Genomic DNA, 18,865 nt, shown 5'->3' with positions numbered 1-18,865 from the left:
TTAAGCAGTTCGGAGAACCGGCAGCAGAAATTTTGAGTCGTTCAGAGAACTGGCAAATACCACCTCTGGCTGGCCCCAGAGTGGGGTGGGAATGGAGATTTTGCAGTATCCTTCCCCCAGGAGTGGGGAGGTAATGGGGATTTTGCAGTATCCTTCCCCTGGAGTGGGGTGGGAATGGAGATGTTGCAGTATCCTTCCCCTGCCATGCCCACCAAGCCACACCCACAAAGTAAACAAATTTGGATTTCACCACTGAGCCAGGGTAACAATAAAGGAAAGTTATTGCTCCATATCCTGTTAATGACATTTTCAAGAAGCAATTGGAAGATCAGAAAAAAATATGATTTTTTCTAACAAGGCACCACCTTGGCTCTTTTTCCACAACATGCTTAACTGGGTCAGTGAGGGATCAAATGTGGCTTACACACCAAAAGGGTTAATTGATCCAACTGACTAAATTTGGCAAGATTCAACTCAACCCAGAACAAACCCAGTCATATGTACAAGATTAAAATAACTTCACTCAGCTCACCATTCATGTCCTGGGAACACCTAAACTCAGTTGACCCTGTGATCATACCCCATCTGCCAAGAAAAAGAGCTGATCAACATTTGGAAAAGCAGCGGCACTGACCCTCAATCCGGTCAGATCTCCCTGAGGATTCCCCGGTTGCAAGAGAACTGCCCGCTTTGTGCTTTGTGCAGACTTGGTTTCTGCCAGCACTTACAAAACAGCAAAGACTCCAAATGAAGAGAAACTTTAGTGACGGTAACTTGTGACTCAGCTACCGAAAATCCAAAGATAAACAAAGAGGATTCAAAAAAGAGATTCTAGCTTCCCAAGAATGGCAACTTTTGGCCTTGCGTCTCTGGACCTTCTGCCAGCTGACTCCAGGATCCTCTAGAAAGATTGACCCATTCCAGTGGTGGGTTGCCCCCGGTTCGCACCGGTTCTATAGAACCGGTAATAAAACCGGTAGGAGGCTCCGCCCACCGACCCCAGAAGAGTGCGCGCACGCAGCCCCGCTGCAAACCGGTAGTAAAAGTAAGTAGAACCCACCCCTGATCCATTCCCTAATAACTAACCATGCTCTCAAGGGAATCTATTGGGTGAACCCATGGGGATAACCCGTCACCATCAAGATTGATGAAGTGCTAATGTTCTTTGAGTAACTACATAAACAGACTTTCTCCTGGGTTCATGCTGGCCTTTGAAGTAACTCAGTGGCATACTCAGCTGCTGCTACAATTAGGTCTACCCACTTTGCTCCTAGTCATCTTTCCTTTCCTTCTACATTTCACCCATTATGGACTTCTCAAGAGAACTAAATCTTTGCATACGATCATTTGTGCCTTGAGTTAAAATTCTGGTTCAGTTTGCTTTCTTTGATCCGTTTGCTTAACTAGCTGTCATTCGTGTTCTTCTGGGTCTTCTCCAAAAGTTCAAAAAGCATCAATATCCTTGTTATCCAGCTTCTTCAGAGTTCAACTTTGCTTCCATAGATTGTCAGAGGGGGGGAAAAAAATCAAAGATTCTAAAGTTTATAGAGATTCTCAAGTCATGGTTATCATGATTGTCCCAAAATTGCTTTTTCCAAAAGGCAACTGGACTTTCTTGATTTTTCCTTTGAAAATGTTTCACTTCTCACCCAAGAACTCAGAACTGAAAAAGCTTCCTGGACGAGAAGCAAAATGTTTTCAAAGAAAAAAAAAAACAAGAAAGTCCAGTTGCCTTTTGGAAAAAGTACCTCTGGGACAAAGATTCTAATATTTGGAGGCATCGGTATGTCACGACTTCTGAATATCTTTTCCAGGCCCTTCATTGCTAAATGTTGGATTGTGATGCATTTCTTGAGTGCTGGTTCCTTTGCTGGTGACAGTTGATCTTAAAAGGCAGAATCTGTTTCAATCAAACAACACCAAAATGATTGCCATAAATACCTCTCCCTCTATCCCAACTGGAGAAGCATGTAGCAGCCCCATCTAGTCCAAGTGTCAAGGAGCAGAAGCCAAACCCCAAATCCACGAAAAAGTGGCTATTGTCCACCATCCCCACTAACTGTGTACAGACAGTGAAAACAATTGAGAAGCTGTTTAAAATGTTGAATACACACAAAGAATTGGGGTCAAACCAAAAACTATGCCCTGGCTATCTTCCTGCTGTGGGGGAATGGACAGATGCTATTATGGGATACACATTTGGTTGCAGAAATCCAAAACTGATGGCAGGAGAAGCTCTGCTGACTAAGGAGACAGGAAGAAGGGCATTTTGGGATAGAAGAGGGCCTCGAGAAGAGGATGGAGAAGATGGGGATCACTTAACATCCATGATTCTAGATCTACCTGCTAATTGCCACCCAGGATCCATAGTTTTGGCTGAAGTGGAGAATATGGAAAATGAGGTGAGGTCTGCTGCTGGAATTGATATTCACAGGAGTGTGCTTGCCCCGGATGCTGTTGATGTTGGCATAGGAGAGGCAGAAAAATCACTCAAAACTATCCAAATGTCTAGAACGTTACAATTCAAGAGAAAGGACAATAAACTTCAGTAAAATATTGAAAACCATCACAAAGGAATAAGACTTGTGACATCCTTTTAGAATTAGAGGGCAAGGAAATTTAAAGGTGTGATAGAGGATTCATGTTTGGTGCACGTCCACAATACTTGTGCTCTTCCCGTTGTTGAGGAACACGGACGCACATTTACAACTTTTTCTGTGACTGCTGCCAAAAAAAGTCTATCAAGTCTGACTAGATAAGCTCATCCTCTCTTCCTGTCTTCCCTCTCTACTTTCCCTTTGTGGCAGGTTGAAAATGTTGTGGTCCGCCAGTGGCCTGCAGAGCTGGCAGCAGAGTCGGACAGTGAGGAGGCTGGGGAGGAACATGGACCAGTCCTGGAGTCTGGGGAAGGCTCGGACGAGGGCTCTGCATCAGAGGCAGAGATGGGGCCAGGGCCATCTGGGAGTGATGCGCGGCCTCCAGAGTCGGACATCAGAGAGGCAGAGGAACAGGAGGAACCTGTTCCTAGTGCACGCATGCGCAGAGCTACCAGAAGGCACAAATAGGTTAAAACTAAAGGGACAACTTGGGAGTAAGGCCTGGAGATGATTGGCCCCTCCCACAAGGCTTAAAAGAGGAGCAAAGCACGTGGGCCCTTTGAGGGAAAGCAATGTTATTAATTCTGTTCCCAGTCGGCATCTCTGTTTGATTCTGGACTCCATGTGGCTTTGCCAATTAGGTCTTTGGCAGCGTGTCAAAGGAGATAAAGGTGGGTGACTATCAGCCTTATCCCAAAGGACTCTTTACAACTATTTGGGACTCATCTGTGAATGAACAGAATTCACAGCTGTTGCAATAAAAGAGGTTTCTGGGACTACTTGTGTGTTTTACTAACTCAGGAAGCCTAGGTCGGAACAGAATATCATGGCAAGAGGAAAGTGGTTGGGTCTGTGCCAAAGTCATGTTGTTGGTATTTTTGTGGTAGGCAAGTGATTCAGCACAAGACCACAAGGCTATAGGCAAAAATAAGGTGATGTGTAGAGGTCCTGGGTATAGGTTATAAAAAGAAATAGGAAAATCAAAGAGAGGTGGCACTTTTTTATATATATTCTAGACGTTGCAGATCGTGTTGCTGAAGATGACTTCAGCTGGGAAACATGGAGTGAAGTGGAGCCCACAAATCCAGAGATTCTGGCCCTGAGATGAGGAGGAGGACCAGGAAGAAAGTCTGGGAGTGGGTGGTGAACACTCTATTTGGAGAGACGAGGAAAGGGGACTCTGTTTTGTTTAAGGAGTTTTAGATCCTGGGCAGGAGAACTGTGTAAGCTTTCCTTGACAATCAGAACTCACAGGCTTTCCCTTATCAGCCACTGAGATCAGGAAGCAGAAAGATAGGGAAGGACAAGCAAAAAGCTAGCTAGAGCTAGAGCAGTGATTGCTAACCTTTTTGCCGTCACGTGCCAAAATTGGGGGGAGGGCGAGGGGGTCACACGCGTGTATGCATACACCCATAATTCAATGCCGCCCCACACCCTGTCCTGCCCTTCCCACACATGTGCGTGTGTCCCCCACTTTTGGCACGTGACAGCAAGGTGGGCCTGGGAAGGCTGTTTTTCACCCTCCCCAGGCTCCAAAGGCTTTCTTGGAGCCTAAGGAGGGAGAAAACAGCATCCCCCCCCCAAGGCCCTCAAGAGGTCGGAAACAGCCCATTTCCCAACTTCCGGTGGAACTGGAAGGCCCGAAAATTAGTTGGACGGTGCACGCATGCGTGCTCGAGCTGAGCTAGGGCAATGCTCGTGTGCCCACAGATATGGCTCCATGTGCCACCTATGGCATGCGTGCCATAGGTTCGCCATCACAGAGCTAGAGTATTAAGATGATAAGGGAGAGAGAAAGAGAAAGAAAATGAGAGAATATAATGTACATACTAGCTTTTGTAAATTATATTTTCACTTGTCTATATTAGCTCCTGCTATTATATTTGTATCTCAGTGGTTAGAGTAAACTCTTTCATTTATTCAAGTGCTGTCGATGTGTGTGTGTCTGTATCAGCTCCATCGCTTCTCGGCCATTTGGCTAAGATCAAGTGCAGTATCAGCTTCTAGCATGACCCATCCTCAGGTACACCTCACAGTTCCTCAGTAGGTGTGTTACCACGGATAGGCACCCTGAACTACGTGCAGTTACTTAACATAGCATTCTTAAAGAAGTAAGTGTGTAACGGTGGGTTGCCCCCGGTTCGGACCGGTTCTATAGAACTGGTAGTAAAACCGGCGGAAGGCTCCGCCCACCGACCCTGACATCATCAGGAAGCTTCTGTGCATGCAGCCCCATTTCAAACCAGTAGTAAAGGTAAGTAGAACCCATGGGCTCTATCTTAATGGCATTGGTATTCTGCCCTGTTGAAGGGGGTCTACAGAGCCACAGGAGGGCCCATGCTTACCACCTGCTAGAAACAACTGGACTCCCAGAATTCTGGGAGTTGGAAGTCCACTTATCTTAACGTTGCCAAGATTGACAAATGTTGCAGAAGAGGAGCTCTTGCATTGTGTGATCAGAAGGAGGCACCTGCTATTACAAATGCTCAGGCATGTACATTTCCTATCTCATTAAGCATCCCTGATCTGAATAGCTATTGAATAGAGGTCTTGGTGTATCTCTAGAGCAGAGGTCTTCAAATTTGGCAGCTTTAAGACTTGTGGACTTCAACTCCCAGAATTCTCCAGACAGCATAGCTGAATAGCTGGCTGGAGAATTCTGGGAGTTGAAGTCTACAAGTCTTAAAGCTGCCAAGTTTGAAGACCTCTGCTCTAGAGCCTGCTTGTTGCCATTGCTAGGTCGAGGTGACCTTAGGGCTCTTCTACCCACCTCTTTTTCTTCTTTGCCCTCTCCCCCTCACTCTCCAGCTCAATCACTAATTGAATTCAGCTTCATTTTCTTCCCAGCAGCCTTCTCATTAAAAAAACAACACCCCTAAATGCTAAGAATGGCTATTTTACAGTAGAAAATATCCCTCCTCCTGTTTTCTTTTTTCTTTTTCCTCTCTCTTTGCAAATCAAGGAGTCTGCCTCGCCAAGGGAAGCAGAAGTGAAGTTTTCTGCATTTTGAGCATCTCTGAACAGAGTTGCAAAACTGCTGACCTCCTCCTTTATCAGGAGATGCTCCTTCATCAGCCACATATTGTGGGGGGGCAGTTGCTGAAATCTGGTGGTTTGAAATTTGCTTTTAAAAAAGATGCAAAGTTCAGCAGTTGGGAAACCACCCTGCTGAGCAGGCTTTTTGGCTGCTATCTTCTGCTCTTTGTAATTACTATAGTAAAGAAAAATGCAGTTCTAACGAAGTTGTGGAAAACTTTGGAAATGAATGTCTTGCTGGGAAGCTGCTGGTAGCTTTCCCTCTGCTTGTCTGACTATCAGGGAAAGTTTTTTTTAAAAGTCAAGTTGGTGGTACGCCACCCATTTTTTTCAAATTTATGTTGGAAACATGCACAGCATGAAGGGACATTTTACCACATTTGGTGGACCTGTAGAAAAACTAGAAGGTTGTGGATACAAAGATATGCACTAATTCAGAGGATCTGAAAGATTACCACACAGGTGAAACTGGAGAGTTTTCCTTGGGATTGATGCAGTGGTGAAATCCAAGTTTTCTTACTACCGGTTCTGTGGGCATGGCTTGGTGGGTGTGGTGTGACTTCGTGAGCGTGACAGGGGAAGGATACTGCAAAATCCCCATTCCCTCCCCACTCCAGGGGGAAGGATACTGCAAAATCTCCATTCCCAGCCCACTCCAGGGGGAAGGATATTGCAAAATCTCCATTCCCACTCCACTCCAGGGGAAGGATACTGCAAAATCCCCATTCCCAGCCCACTCCAGGGGGAAGGATATTGCAAAATCTCCATTCCCAGCCCACTCCAGGGGGAAGGATATTGCAAAATCTCCATTCCCACTCCACTCCAGGGGAAGGATATTGCAAAATCCCCATTCCCAGCCCACTCCAGGGGGAAGGATATTGCAAAATCTCCATTCCCATTCCACTCCAGGGGAAGGATACTGCAAAATCCCCATTCCCACCCCACTCCTGGGGGAAGGATATTGCAAAATCTCCATTCCCACCCCACTCCAGGGGGAAGGATATTGCAAAATCTCCATTCCCAGCCCACTGCAGGGGGAAGGATACTGCAAAATCCCCATTCCCTCCCCACTCCTGGGGGAAGGATATTGCAAAATCTCCATTCCCACCCCACTCTGGGGCCAGCCAGAGGTGGTATTTGCCGGTTCTCCGAACTACTCAAAATTTCCACTACCGGTTCTCCAGAACCTGTCAGAACCTGCTGGATTTCACCCCTGGTCCTGGGTCAGTCCCTTCCATCAGCTTTTGCTCATCTCTGCCTTGAAGAGATTCTGCAACGGAAGATGGAATTGGTTTTCAATATCTTCACACTTACTAATGCATTTCTGTTCAAGATGTTCTTTGGCCTCTTCTATTTTAAGGCAAATGGTCTCTGAATTGACAGTAAAGGTTTTTGTATAGGCTGATGTTTTGTTCTTGGAGCTGTAATTGCTTGCTGGTGTAATTCTTCAAGAAAAGTATCAGGAGTTGCTTGCATCTGGTGTTTGTCCATGTGCTTGGAATGGCAGGTGTGTATTTTATGCTATATTTCTCTAACTCTGGAGTTGTAACATTAGGCCTGATGAGAGGCGAACTGTACAATGAAATCTAAGTATAGGTCACATTTAAAATGCAAAGTCTGGTTGTTCGATTGACATAGCACCAAAGGAATACATTATGAACTTTACAAAAGACAAGGTGCCACTTGTTAAAATTCTTTAAAATGTGTAATTATGGTGCAGGGTGAATAGAATGCTAGATGGTTGGGAACAAGGAGAACTCAATTTTTTTCAGTATTAGGAAAGAGAAAAGGTATAACCGGATTATATAACCCAAATGCAAAAGTGGCTTCCTGGGGAATGTTTTGCAAAGTTCAAGTATAGGTCGTTCTCAAATTATGACCGTAATGGAACCTGCTGATGAAGGTCATAAGTTATAACAGTCGTAAAACAGGTCACCCACATGGGCTTGACAGATTTTATGATCTTTTTCATATGAGAATTTTCATATTTCAGATGAGAAGGAAGGACTCACTGGAGAAGAGCCTAATGCTGGGAACGATGGAGGGCAAAAGAAGAAAAGGACGACAGAACGAGGTGGCTGGATGGAGTCACTGAAGCAGTCGGCGTGAGCTTAAATGGTCTCCGGGGGATGGCAGAGGACAGGAAGGCCTGGAGGAAAGTTAACCATGGGGTCGCGATGGGTCGGACACAACTTCGCAACTAACAACAACAACAATGATCTTTTTGGAAGCAGTTGTTAACTGAACGCTGCAGTCATTAAGCACACCAATGGTTCGCCATTTATTTCTTTATTTGTAAAATTGATTGGCCGCCCATCTTACCTCAAGGTTAACTCGCCATGGGCCAATTTAGCTGAAAACCAGAAGTGAATGCTTGTTTTCGGGGAAAAAATGTTGTAAAATTCAGTCATGTGATGCTGAGACACTGTACATTGCTGGGAATGTGGGCTTGTTGCCAAGCAACTGACATGTCACCACATGACTGCAGTGGCCATTAGAACTTCAGAATCAGTAAATGTCTGTGGAGATTCTCAGTCACCCAGGTCATGGTTGTCCCAAAGGTGCTTTTTCAAACCCTCTCACAAGAGCCTTGGTGGCGCAGCAGACTAAAGCACTGTTAAGTAACACCAGCTGCCTGCAATTACTGCAAGTTCGAATCTCACCAGGCTCAAGGTTGACTCAGCCTTCCATCCTTCCGAGGTAGGTAAAATGAGGACCCGGATTGTGGGGACAATAAGCTGACTTTGTATAAAAAAAGAACACCGCTTAGGGGGGGCCGAAAGCCCTACTAAGCAGGTATATACAAAAAGTATGAAGGCTATTGCTTAACGCATTGTAAGCCGCCCTGAGTCTCCGGAGAAGGGCGGCATATAAATCGAACCAATAAATAAATAAATAAATAAATAAATAAATAAATAAATAAATAAATAAATAAATAAATAAATGGGGAGGGATACGACATCATCTATCTTCAGTCTACAACACAGTCCTTTCAACAGTTCCAAGAAAGCTCCACACCCATTTGCACCACTCAGGTGACCCTGAGGACACAGATAAACCTCCAGGTGGCCTCAAAGACTCTCTAAAAGGATGCAAATAACCAGCTGTCTGCAAGGAGTATCAATCCTTCCATTCACCACTATCCAGTCAGAGCTTAAGAAGCTTATTTATTTTATTTTATTATTTGTCAAGCATATATAAGATAACAGGTGAAAGTATAATTTGAACACATGAAAAGAGTAAGAGTAAAAAAGGAATGTTAGGACAGGGATGGAAGGCATGCTGGTGCACTTACGCACGCCCCTTACAGACCTCTTAGGAATGGGGTGAGGCCAACAGTAGACAGTCTAAGGTTTTGGGGGTTTGGGGGTTTGGGGAAGAAACCACAGAGTCAGGTAGTGCATTCCAGGCATTGACCATTCTGTTACTGAAGTCATATTTTCTGCAATTGAGTTTGGAGCGGTTTACCTTGAGTTTGTATCTATTATTTGCTTGTGTATTGTTGTGGTTGAAGCTGAATTGTTCATTGACAGGTAGGACATTGTGGCAGATAATTTTATGAGCTATGCTTAGGTCAGACCGAAGTCGGCGTAGTTCTAAGTTGTCTAAGCCCAAAATTTCAAGTCTGGTGGCAAAAGGTATTTTATTGTGGGTAGAGGAATGGAGGACACTTCTCGTAAAATATCTCTGGACTCTCTCAATTGTATTTATGTCCGATATGCAGTGCAGGTTCCAGACAGATGAGCTGTATTTGAGAATTGGTCTAGCAAATGTTTTGTATGCTTCTTGGAGGAGAAGTGAAACATCTTCAAAGCAAAACCAGGAAATCCAGTTGCTTCTTAAAAAGCACCTTTGGCTTCAGAAGCAGTAAATACCTTTGGGATGTTCATCATAACTTTCAACGGTTCCTAAGTGATCAGTCATAAGTCAAGGATTACCTTATTGGTTGGGAGCTGGTGATTTCATTTTGGAGCCCTGCTGCGTCAGACTAGAGACCATCTGAGTCCAATGTTTTATTTCTTATGTTGGCCAACCAGGAGATTGTGGGGTGCAGTATAAACACAACTATGTCATAATATCCTCATATGACTCAAACTATAATACTAAAAATAATGATCCTATTATTTTCGACATCCCTTGCTCTCCCCCCCCCCGCCCCCGTGCCTCACACAACAAATGCTCATCCTCACAAGCAGGAAGGGCAAATAATTCTGCTTGGCAGCTATTGACCCGCATGAATTTATCTCATCTGCTCAGGTTGTCCAAACTGGTGATCACAGATCTCATCATTTCAATCTGGACTGTGAGAAAATGCTTGTCTGCCTAATATATTAGTTTTAACAGATTAACAGATTAACAGAGTTGGAAGGGACCTTGTACGTAATCTAGTCCAACCCCCCCCCCCCAAAAAAGCAGGAAACCCTACACCATTTCTTTTAAAGTGCTCCATGGCATTGGACCTGGATACCTTCGAGACCGTCTTCTGCCACCAGTAGCCTCCCATCGGCCAGTTCGCTCCCACAGAGAGGGTCTCCTCAGGGTGCCATCGGCCAAATTATGTCGCCTGGCGACACCCAGGGGGAGGGCCTTCTCTGTGGGAGCCCCTGCCCTTTGGAATGAACTGCCCCCGGAAAGTCGTAAAATCTCTGATCTCCGTGTATTTCGCTGTGCCCTCAAAACCTTGTTGTTCCGCCAGGCTGGGCTATCAATGTAAAGATTTTAATTGGTTTTAAAATATGGGATTTTAAATTTGGGGGTTTTAAAATTGAGCCTATCATTTAATAATTTTAAATTTTGTTTGTCTTTGTGCTTTTGTGCTTTGTGCTTGTACACCGCCCTGAGTCCTTCGGGAGAAGGGCGGTATAGAAATAAAATTAATAAATTAATTAATAAATAAATTTCTGAGAGATGGCAGTCCAGTCTTTTCTTGAAAGCCTCCAGTGATGAGGCTCCCACAACTGTTGAAGGCAACTTCTGTTCCATGGGTTGATTGCTCTGTCAGAAAATTTCTCCTTATTTCCAGGTTGAATCTCTCCTTGTTCCTCTCAAATACTGGAACACTTCTCTCATGTCCCCCCTGGTCCTTCTCTTCACTAGACTAGCCATGCCCAGTTCCTGCAACCGTGCATTGTATGTTTTAGCCTCCAGTCTCCTTATCATCTTTGTTGCTCTCCTCTGCACTTTTTCTAGAGTCTCAACATCTTGCTTATAGTGTGGTGACCAAAACTGGATGCAGTACTCTAGATGTGATCTTACTAGGGCTTTATAGAGTGATATTAGGACCTCACTTGATCTTGATTGTATCCCTCTGTTAATGCAATTTAGGATTGCGTTGGCTTTTTTGGCTGCCGCCACACACTGTTGGCTCATATTTAATTGGTTGTCCACTATGGCTGCACATTTCGGTGGGGTGTATGTGTGAAAGCTTCCTATCCTAATGTGATCCCATCTTGTTTGCAAGTTGGGGTTTATGCACAAGGCCTATTTCAAATCTGAACATCCTGTAAGCCAAGTTAAACTGACATCGGGTGTTTAGCCCAATGGTGGGATTCATTTTTTTTAACAACCGGTTCTGTGGGCGTGGCTTAGTTGGGGGTGTGGCTTGGTGGTCATGTGACCAAGTGGGTGTGGCTTGGTGGTCATGTGACTGGGTGGGCATGGCTAGCTGGTCATGTGACCGGTGGGCGTGGCTATCTGCATAGGGACTACAGAGGGCTGAAAAAAGTCATTTCGTACTGGTCCTCGTACTTTTGACCGGTCCTCGCACGTATGACCATCCTCACGTAAAATATGAGGACAGTTGTAAGTTCGAGTACTGGTCAAAAGTGCGAGGACCAGTCAAAAATAACTTTTTCAGCCCTCTGAGTAGTCCATATGCACAAAAGGACTACCCAGAGGGCTGAAAAAAGTGATTTCTGACAGGTCCTCGCACTTTTGACTGGTCCTCACACTTATGACCATCCTCACATTTATGCCCGTGCAGCATTCTTAACAACCATGTCACTCATTTCACAACTGCTTCTCTTCAACATGGTGACAAGATAGGGCAAAAATGTAAAATATGAGGACAGTCGTAAGTTCGAGGACTGGTCAAAAGTGCGAGGACCAGTCAGAAATAATTTTTTCAGCCCTCTGAGTAGTCCATATGCATAAAAGGATACAGCAATAGAGAGGGATGAAGGAAGGGAAGGGAAATTAGAGTAGGAGGGAGGGTAAGAGAGGGAGGAAGAGAAGAGAAGGAGAAAGGAAGAGGAAGTAGGAAGGAGAAGAAGAGGGGGGAAGAGAAAGTAAGAAGGAAAGAAAAGAGAGAGGTGGTAGAAAGATTGCTGTACAATAAAAAAGATGAAAGGGAAGAAAGCCAACCCCAAACAAATATAAAGATATTAAGATAAAGAATGAATTGTTAAACTTTAAAGAATAAAAGAGAACAAATATGAATAAATAACAATAATTAGAAACACACATACAGACATACAATGTATTTTCTTTGAACAGAGTATTTGGCCGGTTCACAAATTTAAACAGTGTTTAGTCACTTCAATTAAATTTACAATTACTATATTTCCTTTTTGCCATATTTATTCCTCATCTATTTTCGTAAAAAACCAATATTACCCTTCATCTTCATCTCTAATCGTAATCAAATTCAATTTTTCCCTTCTATTCTATATTATACCGCTTCCCATTGTCATCTATTTTTATATCCATCCTCACATTGGTTAATTATGTAATATTAGTTGTTTAATATAAATTCAACATTTTAATATAAATCAATTAGTTAGATAACTACCTTTTTTGTATATTAATCAATATGAACATGAATATTCCAATTATTTCCATGCAATCCAATTTCTTACAAATCAATTAATTATACTTACCAATAATAATAAACCAAATAATTTTCCCCATATATTCCTCCAAACCACAACTTAACCATTTCTGCTTTCAACACAATATACAATTAATAGTATGTCAATTATTACAATTCCCTAGTTAAATAGAGCTTTTTTTCTTTTGTGTTTTAAAATCTTGAACTCTCCTCTTTTGCCCTAAATTTCCCATTGTTTGCACCTACCTTTTTTGGTGAGGAAAAAGAAAAGAAATCTGCCTGCCTAATTTTCCAACGTGCAAAGCCAACAGCCTGCTTTACTTTCTGTTTCGTTTTTCAGTATAGCTAGGGGGAAAAAAATCAGCACTCTTTGCAAGCAAGGAGCAGAGCCATGAGCAAAACAGCTGAGAGCAAATCAGCTGAGAGTCGGGAGCCGATCTAAGCAAGGGCTAATTAGCCTATGCTGAAGCTCTGCGGGCCAATAAAATTACAAAAAAACACTGAACCCTTTGTTAAATTGCTGGCTCGCCCGCCCCTTGCCCACCACTATTTATTGGCAATAAATAGTGGTGCGGAGGGGTGGGGCAAGGGGCGGGGCGAGCCAGCAATTTAACAAAGGGTTCGGCCAAACCCCCTAGAACCAGCAGAATCCCACCACTGGTTTAGCCCCATCCTACATAGTCAGTCTCACCCAGAACTGGAGATTTATACAGGTGATCCTCATGTAGAGACTATACTAACAACTCAGTTGTTAAGTGAAACAGTTATTAAGTGAAACCATGTCTGTGATTAGGATCGGCTTTCCTTTGCTTTACAGACTGCAAAGATCATAAATGTGAAGACTGGGTCACAAAGTTACTTTTTCATCACCTCGTACCATTGGTACCTTAGTGCTCAACTGCTTTAAAACTCATCAAATTTGGTACTCAACACATTTTTACACAAAAATTTTGTCCCCCTACCAGGGATGAAATCCAGCAGGTTCTGATAGGTTCTGGAGAACCGGTAGCAGAAATTTTGAGCAGTTCAGAGAACCGGCAAATGCCACCTCTAGCTGGCCCCAGAGTGGGAAGGGAATGGGGGATTTTGCAGTATCCTTCCCCCAGGAGTGGGGAGGGAATGGGGATTTTGCAGTATCCTTCCCCCAGGAGTGGGGTGGGAATGGAGATTTTGCAATATCCTTCCCCTGGAGTGGGGAGGGATGCCCAGTACTCATGGTTTGCTTGGTACTCAACGCACAAGCTAGAACTTGTCACACCTCTGAGAACCAATTAATGATGAGTACCACTGTAAATGCAAATGGTCACTAAACCAGGCAGTTGCTAAATGAGAAACTACTTGTATTTTATTTTCATGATCCCCTCTCTCAAATAGACTGTAAAGGCTGCCAACTCTCTTTGTGCCTCTAGGTGGAGGCAGAGAGCAAACATTGAGGCTGTTGCTGAAAAGAAAAGGGTGATGGTGATGCTCAAATCTGAGGAATCGCTACATCAGGGACCAGCAGCAGGAATCTTTACTCCCTAAACAGAGAAAATTCTGCTCTGCAGTCAAGAAGAACAGTTGGCTAGCAGAAGGCTACAGATGCCATCTGAGTTGGAAGGGACCTTGGAGGTCTTCTAGTCCAACCCCCTGCTCAAGCAGGAGATCTTATACCATTTCAGACAAATGGCTGTTCAAACTTCCACTGTTGGAGCATTTACAGCTTCTGGAGGCAAGTTGTTCCATTGATTAATTGTTCTGTCAGGAAATTTCTTCTGATTTCTAGCTTGGGTCTCTCCTTGATTACTTATCATCCATTGCTTGTTTTTCCGGCTTCCGGTGCTTTGGAGAATACCGTGTTTCCCCCAAAATAAGACCCTGTCTTATATATTTTTGAAGCCCAAAATAAGCGCTTGGCCTTATTTTCAGGGAGGTCTTATTATTTTGGGGCGCGTGGAACAAGATGGGGCTCCTCTTGCCATCTTACCTGATTTCCAGCTCTGCATTTAAATATTTTCAGTGAGGGCTTATTTTTGGGGGGAGGCTTATCTTAGCGCATGCGCTCAAAAGCCCGATTGGGTTTATTATCCGGGGGTGTCTTATTTTCGGGGAAACAGAGTAGGTCAACCCCCTTTTGTTTGTTGCATTCTCTTAGATATTGGAACACTGTTATGTCATTTCCCATTTCTCTCTCCCCCAGCGTTCCCTCTTTAGAACTGGGCCCACCTGGACCAACTGTCAGCCTGTGGGACTCATTGGTGCTATGCTCTATTACTATTCTGAACCCCCCCGACTCTGGAGAGGGCTATTTTCCACCTGAATGGGAGACTGGGGGTACATGGCTGCATCCCGTCGGCTGAGGGGGCTAGACATTGCCTGACCACCGTGAGAGGGTGGCCAGGTGTCAGAGCCCCTGGGTGCTAAACCGGGACGCTTTTTTACATATATGCACTTTACCAGCTTTCTACATATATGCACTTTACCAGCTTTCTACATATATGCACTTTACCAGCTTTCTACATATATGCACTTTACCAGCTTTCTACATATATGCACTTTACCAGCGAGGGGACTTTACCATCAGTCTTTACCACTGGACAAAACGCCGTGAGAGGGCGATTTTTGGACCTGACCCCCGGACGCTGTCTATATGCATCGGTTCATTGCTGCCACCCCACCACAAGATGGGGCTGTCCAGCTGACCTAACCACCATGAGAGGGTGGTTGGATCTATTTCCCCCTTGGAACTGTGGTCGTCCTGGCTTTGGACTATGTCCTCTGTTGTGAGGGGACAGGGGACTTGGTCCTGCAAATATGTCTCTGAGATTTCTCCCATCTTTTTGTCTTCTCCTCAGTCCTTTATATACACCCTCAGGATATGGTCGTGTCACCCATTATGATTAATGTACTCAGCAGCGGAGCTTCTTGGTCTGCGAGACTCCCCCCTCTCGCAGGCTTGGCCCTCCATTCTATCGAGGGCCTACCTCGATGACGGGCTCTGGAGTCCCGAGAGGTGGCATGCCGCAAAGAGGGGGCTGCGGGGTTTTTTAAAATTGTCCTTGTTTAAACTTTTAAGGGGTACTGGGAGGGGGGAGGGGGGTGGGATTGGAATTAGGGTTGTGGGTTTGGGGGATAACCCACTAGGGGGAGAATCGGGCTTGGCCAGGACGTTCGGCGAGGGTGGTGGGGGATCCGGAGGGGGTCGAGCTGGTCCAGACTGCGTTTCTACCATCGGTACTGTGTGTGGGAGAGGTAGATATGGCGGGAGCAGGGGGCCATATCATGTTAAGGGAGCACGCACCCGCTGTCTTCAAGCGGTAGAGTGCTCCGGCCCCCAAGGCTCCACCCGTTCTCCAGGTAGCTCAGACCTCCAGGGCCCGGGCCTTCGCTTGATGTTGTGCAACGCCAGGTCTGTAGTAAATAAAGCCCCCCCTCATTTGTGATCTTGTTTATGAGGGGGTAGCGGACCTGGCGGGTATTACGGAGACCTGGTTGGGCCCAGAGGGAGGGGTCCCTCTGGTAGAAATGTGCCCACCAGGTTTCCACGCATTCCATCAGCCAAGGTCGCAGGGGAGGGGCGGGGGAGTAGCGGTTATTATTAGAGAAGGCCTTAGGCCGAGGGAGACCACTGTACCTCAGACAGCCGGTTGTGAGTCCCTCCTTGTGAAGTGGGGCCATGGGGTTCAGATGGGCTTGCTGATCACGTACCTGGCTCCCTGCCACGTGGTGGCAGCCCTGCCCGAGCTACTCAACGTTATTGCCGCGGTGGCGGTTGATACTCCCAGACTTATGGTCATGGGGGATTTCAACCTGCCATCCGTGGGTGAGGCGTCTGAGGTGGCTCGGGAGTTCATGGCTTCCATGACGGCCATGGACCTGACCCAACTAATTCATGGCCCTACGCACACTGGGGGAAACACACTGGACTTGGTTTTTGTCTCTGGACAGTGGTTGAGTGATCTCAAGATAGGGGATATAGTCATTGAGCCCTTGTCATGGTCAGATCACTCGCTCCTTCGCCTTGACCTTCGAACCGCGGCACCCCGCTGCAGGGAGGCGGAACCGGTAAGATGGTACCGCCCCAGGCGCCTGATGGAACCTGATAGGTTCCAGATGGAACTTGGGCCAATCCCGGAGGTTCTGGCTCACGCCTCATCTGGGGACCTAGTGGCCGCCTGGGATAGGGCGGCTGCTGGAGCCCTGGATCGAGTCGTGCCTTTGCGGCCTCTGACCCGGCGCCAATCTCGCCTGGCTCCTTGGTTCATCGAGGAGCTGAGGGAGATGAAGCGCCGGAAAAGACGCCTAGAGAGCTGTTGGAGGGCTAGTCTTTCTGAATCTGACCGAACACTGGTAAGATCTCATATTAGGAATTACCTAGTGGCGATAAAAGCAGCAAAGTGTTCTCATTTTGCTGCTCTTATTGCGTCATCAGATAATCGCCCGGCCGCCCTGTTTAGGGTGACCCGCTCCTTGCTCCACCAGGAAGCGCGGGAGGACCCCTTGGAGGGAAGAGCCGAGGATTTTGTTCAGTATCTGTATGACAAAATCACTCAGATTCGGGCAGGTCTGGACTCTGACGCGATAGATCCAGAGAGGGTGATGGAGACAGGTCTTGAGACTGTTATCTGGGATGAGTTTGATCCTGTGACCCCAGATGACGTGGACAGGATTCTGGGTAGATTGAACGCGACCACATGTTTGTTGGACCCGTGTCCCTCCTGGTTAGTGCTGGCTTCCCGGGAGGTGACGCGAGGCTGGCTCCAGGGGATTATAAATGCTTCGTTGGGTGAGGGTGTCTTCCCCGCCGCCCTGAAAGAGGCGGTGGTAAGGCCTCTCCTCAAGAAGCCTTCCCTGGACCCGGCAGTATTGGCTAACTATCGTCCAGTCTCCAACCTTTGCTTCGTTGCGAAGGTTGTTGAGGGTGTGGTTGCGCGACAGCTACCCCAGTACCTGGATGAAGCGTCGTATCTAGATCCATTCCAGTCGGGCTTCAGACCTGGGTACAGCACGGAAACGGCATTGGTCGCGTTGGTTGATGATCTCTGGAGGGCTCGGGACAGGGGTTGTTCCTCTGTCCTGGTCCTGTTAGATCTCTCAGCGGCTTTTGATACCATCGACCATGGTATCATGCTGCACCGGCTGGAAGGGTTGGGGGTGGGAGGCACCGTTTTACGGTGGTTCTCCTCCTTTCTCTCTGACCGGTTGCAGTCTGTGTTGACAGGGGGGCAGAGATCGACCCCGAGGCCCCTTATATGTGGGGTGCCACAGGGATCGGTTCTCTCGCCCCTCCTGTTCAACATTTATGTAAAGCCGCTGGGCGAGATCATCCGTGGTTTCGGGGTGAAGTACCATCTGTACGCTGACGACACTCAGTGGTACATCTCCACCCCGGATCACCCCAACGATGCCCTTGAAGTGATGTCCCAGTGCCTGGAGGCCGTACGGATCTGGATGGGGAGAAACGGGCTCAGGCTCAACCCATCCAAGACCGAGTGGCTGTGGTTTCCGACGTCCCGATATAGTCAGCTGGCGCCATCGCTGGCTATTGGGAGCGAATCATTGGCCCCCACGGAAAGGGCTCGTAACTTGGGCGTCCTCCTGGATTCACGGCTGTCTTTAGAAGAGCACTTGACGGCCGTGACCGGGAGGATTTTTCATCAGGTTCGCCTGATTCGCCAGTTGCGTCCCTTTCTGGATCGGGACTCGTTACGCACAGTCACTCATGCCCTCGTCACCTCTCGTCTGGACTATTGTAATGCTCTCTACATGGGGCTCCCCTTGAGGTGCACCCGGAGGCTCCAACTGGCGCAGAGTGCGGCCGCGCGGGTGGTTATGGGAGCAACATGCAGCTCCCATGTAACACCTCTCCTGCGCGAGCTGCACTGGTTCCCGGTGGTCTTCCGGGTGCGCTTCAAGGTTCTGGTTACCACCTTTAAAGCACTCCATGGCTTAGGACCTGGTTATCTACGGGACCGCCTACTACCACCAACAGCCTCCCACCGACCAGTACGCTCCCACAGAGAGGGGCTCCTCCAGGTGCCGTCGGCCAAACAATGTCGGCTGTCGGCCCCTAGGGGGAGAGCCTTCTCTGTGGGGGCACCGACGATCTGGAATGAGCTCCCCCCAGAGATACGGAGGATCCCGGATCTGCGTACCTTCCGCCGCGAGTTGAAGACACTTTTATTTCATCAAGCGGGCCTCGCCTAAATCTTCTCCCTTTTAAATGTAAATTTTAAATTTTTAATGTATTTTAAAATTATGGGTATTTTAAATTATGGGTATTAATTCAGCCAAATTTATGTAATTCATTTTTATTCGATTTTAAATTTTGTATATTTATGTGTTTTATTTCATGGCTGTACACCGCCCTGAGTCCTTCGGGAGTAGGGCGGTATAGAAATTCGATAAATAAAATAAATAAATT

The sequence above is a fragment of the Pantherophis guttatus genome, chromosome 10, assembly GCF_059756535.1.
Source record: "Pantherophis guttatus breed Tessera chromosome 10, ASM5975653v1, whole genome shotgun sequence".
In the NCBI taxonomy this organism is placed as follows: domain Eukaryota; kingdom Metazoa; phylum Chordata; class Lepidosauria; order Squamata; family Colubridae; genus Pantherophis; species Pantherophis guttatus.
The sequence above is the reverse complement of the archived record's forward strand: the minus strand, read 5'-3'. Positions refer to the sequence as shown.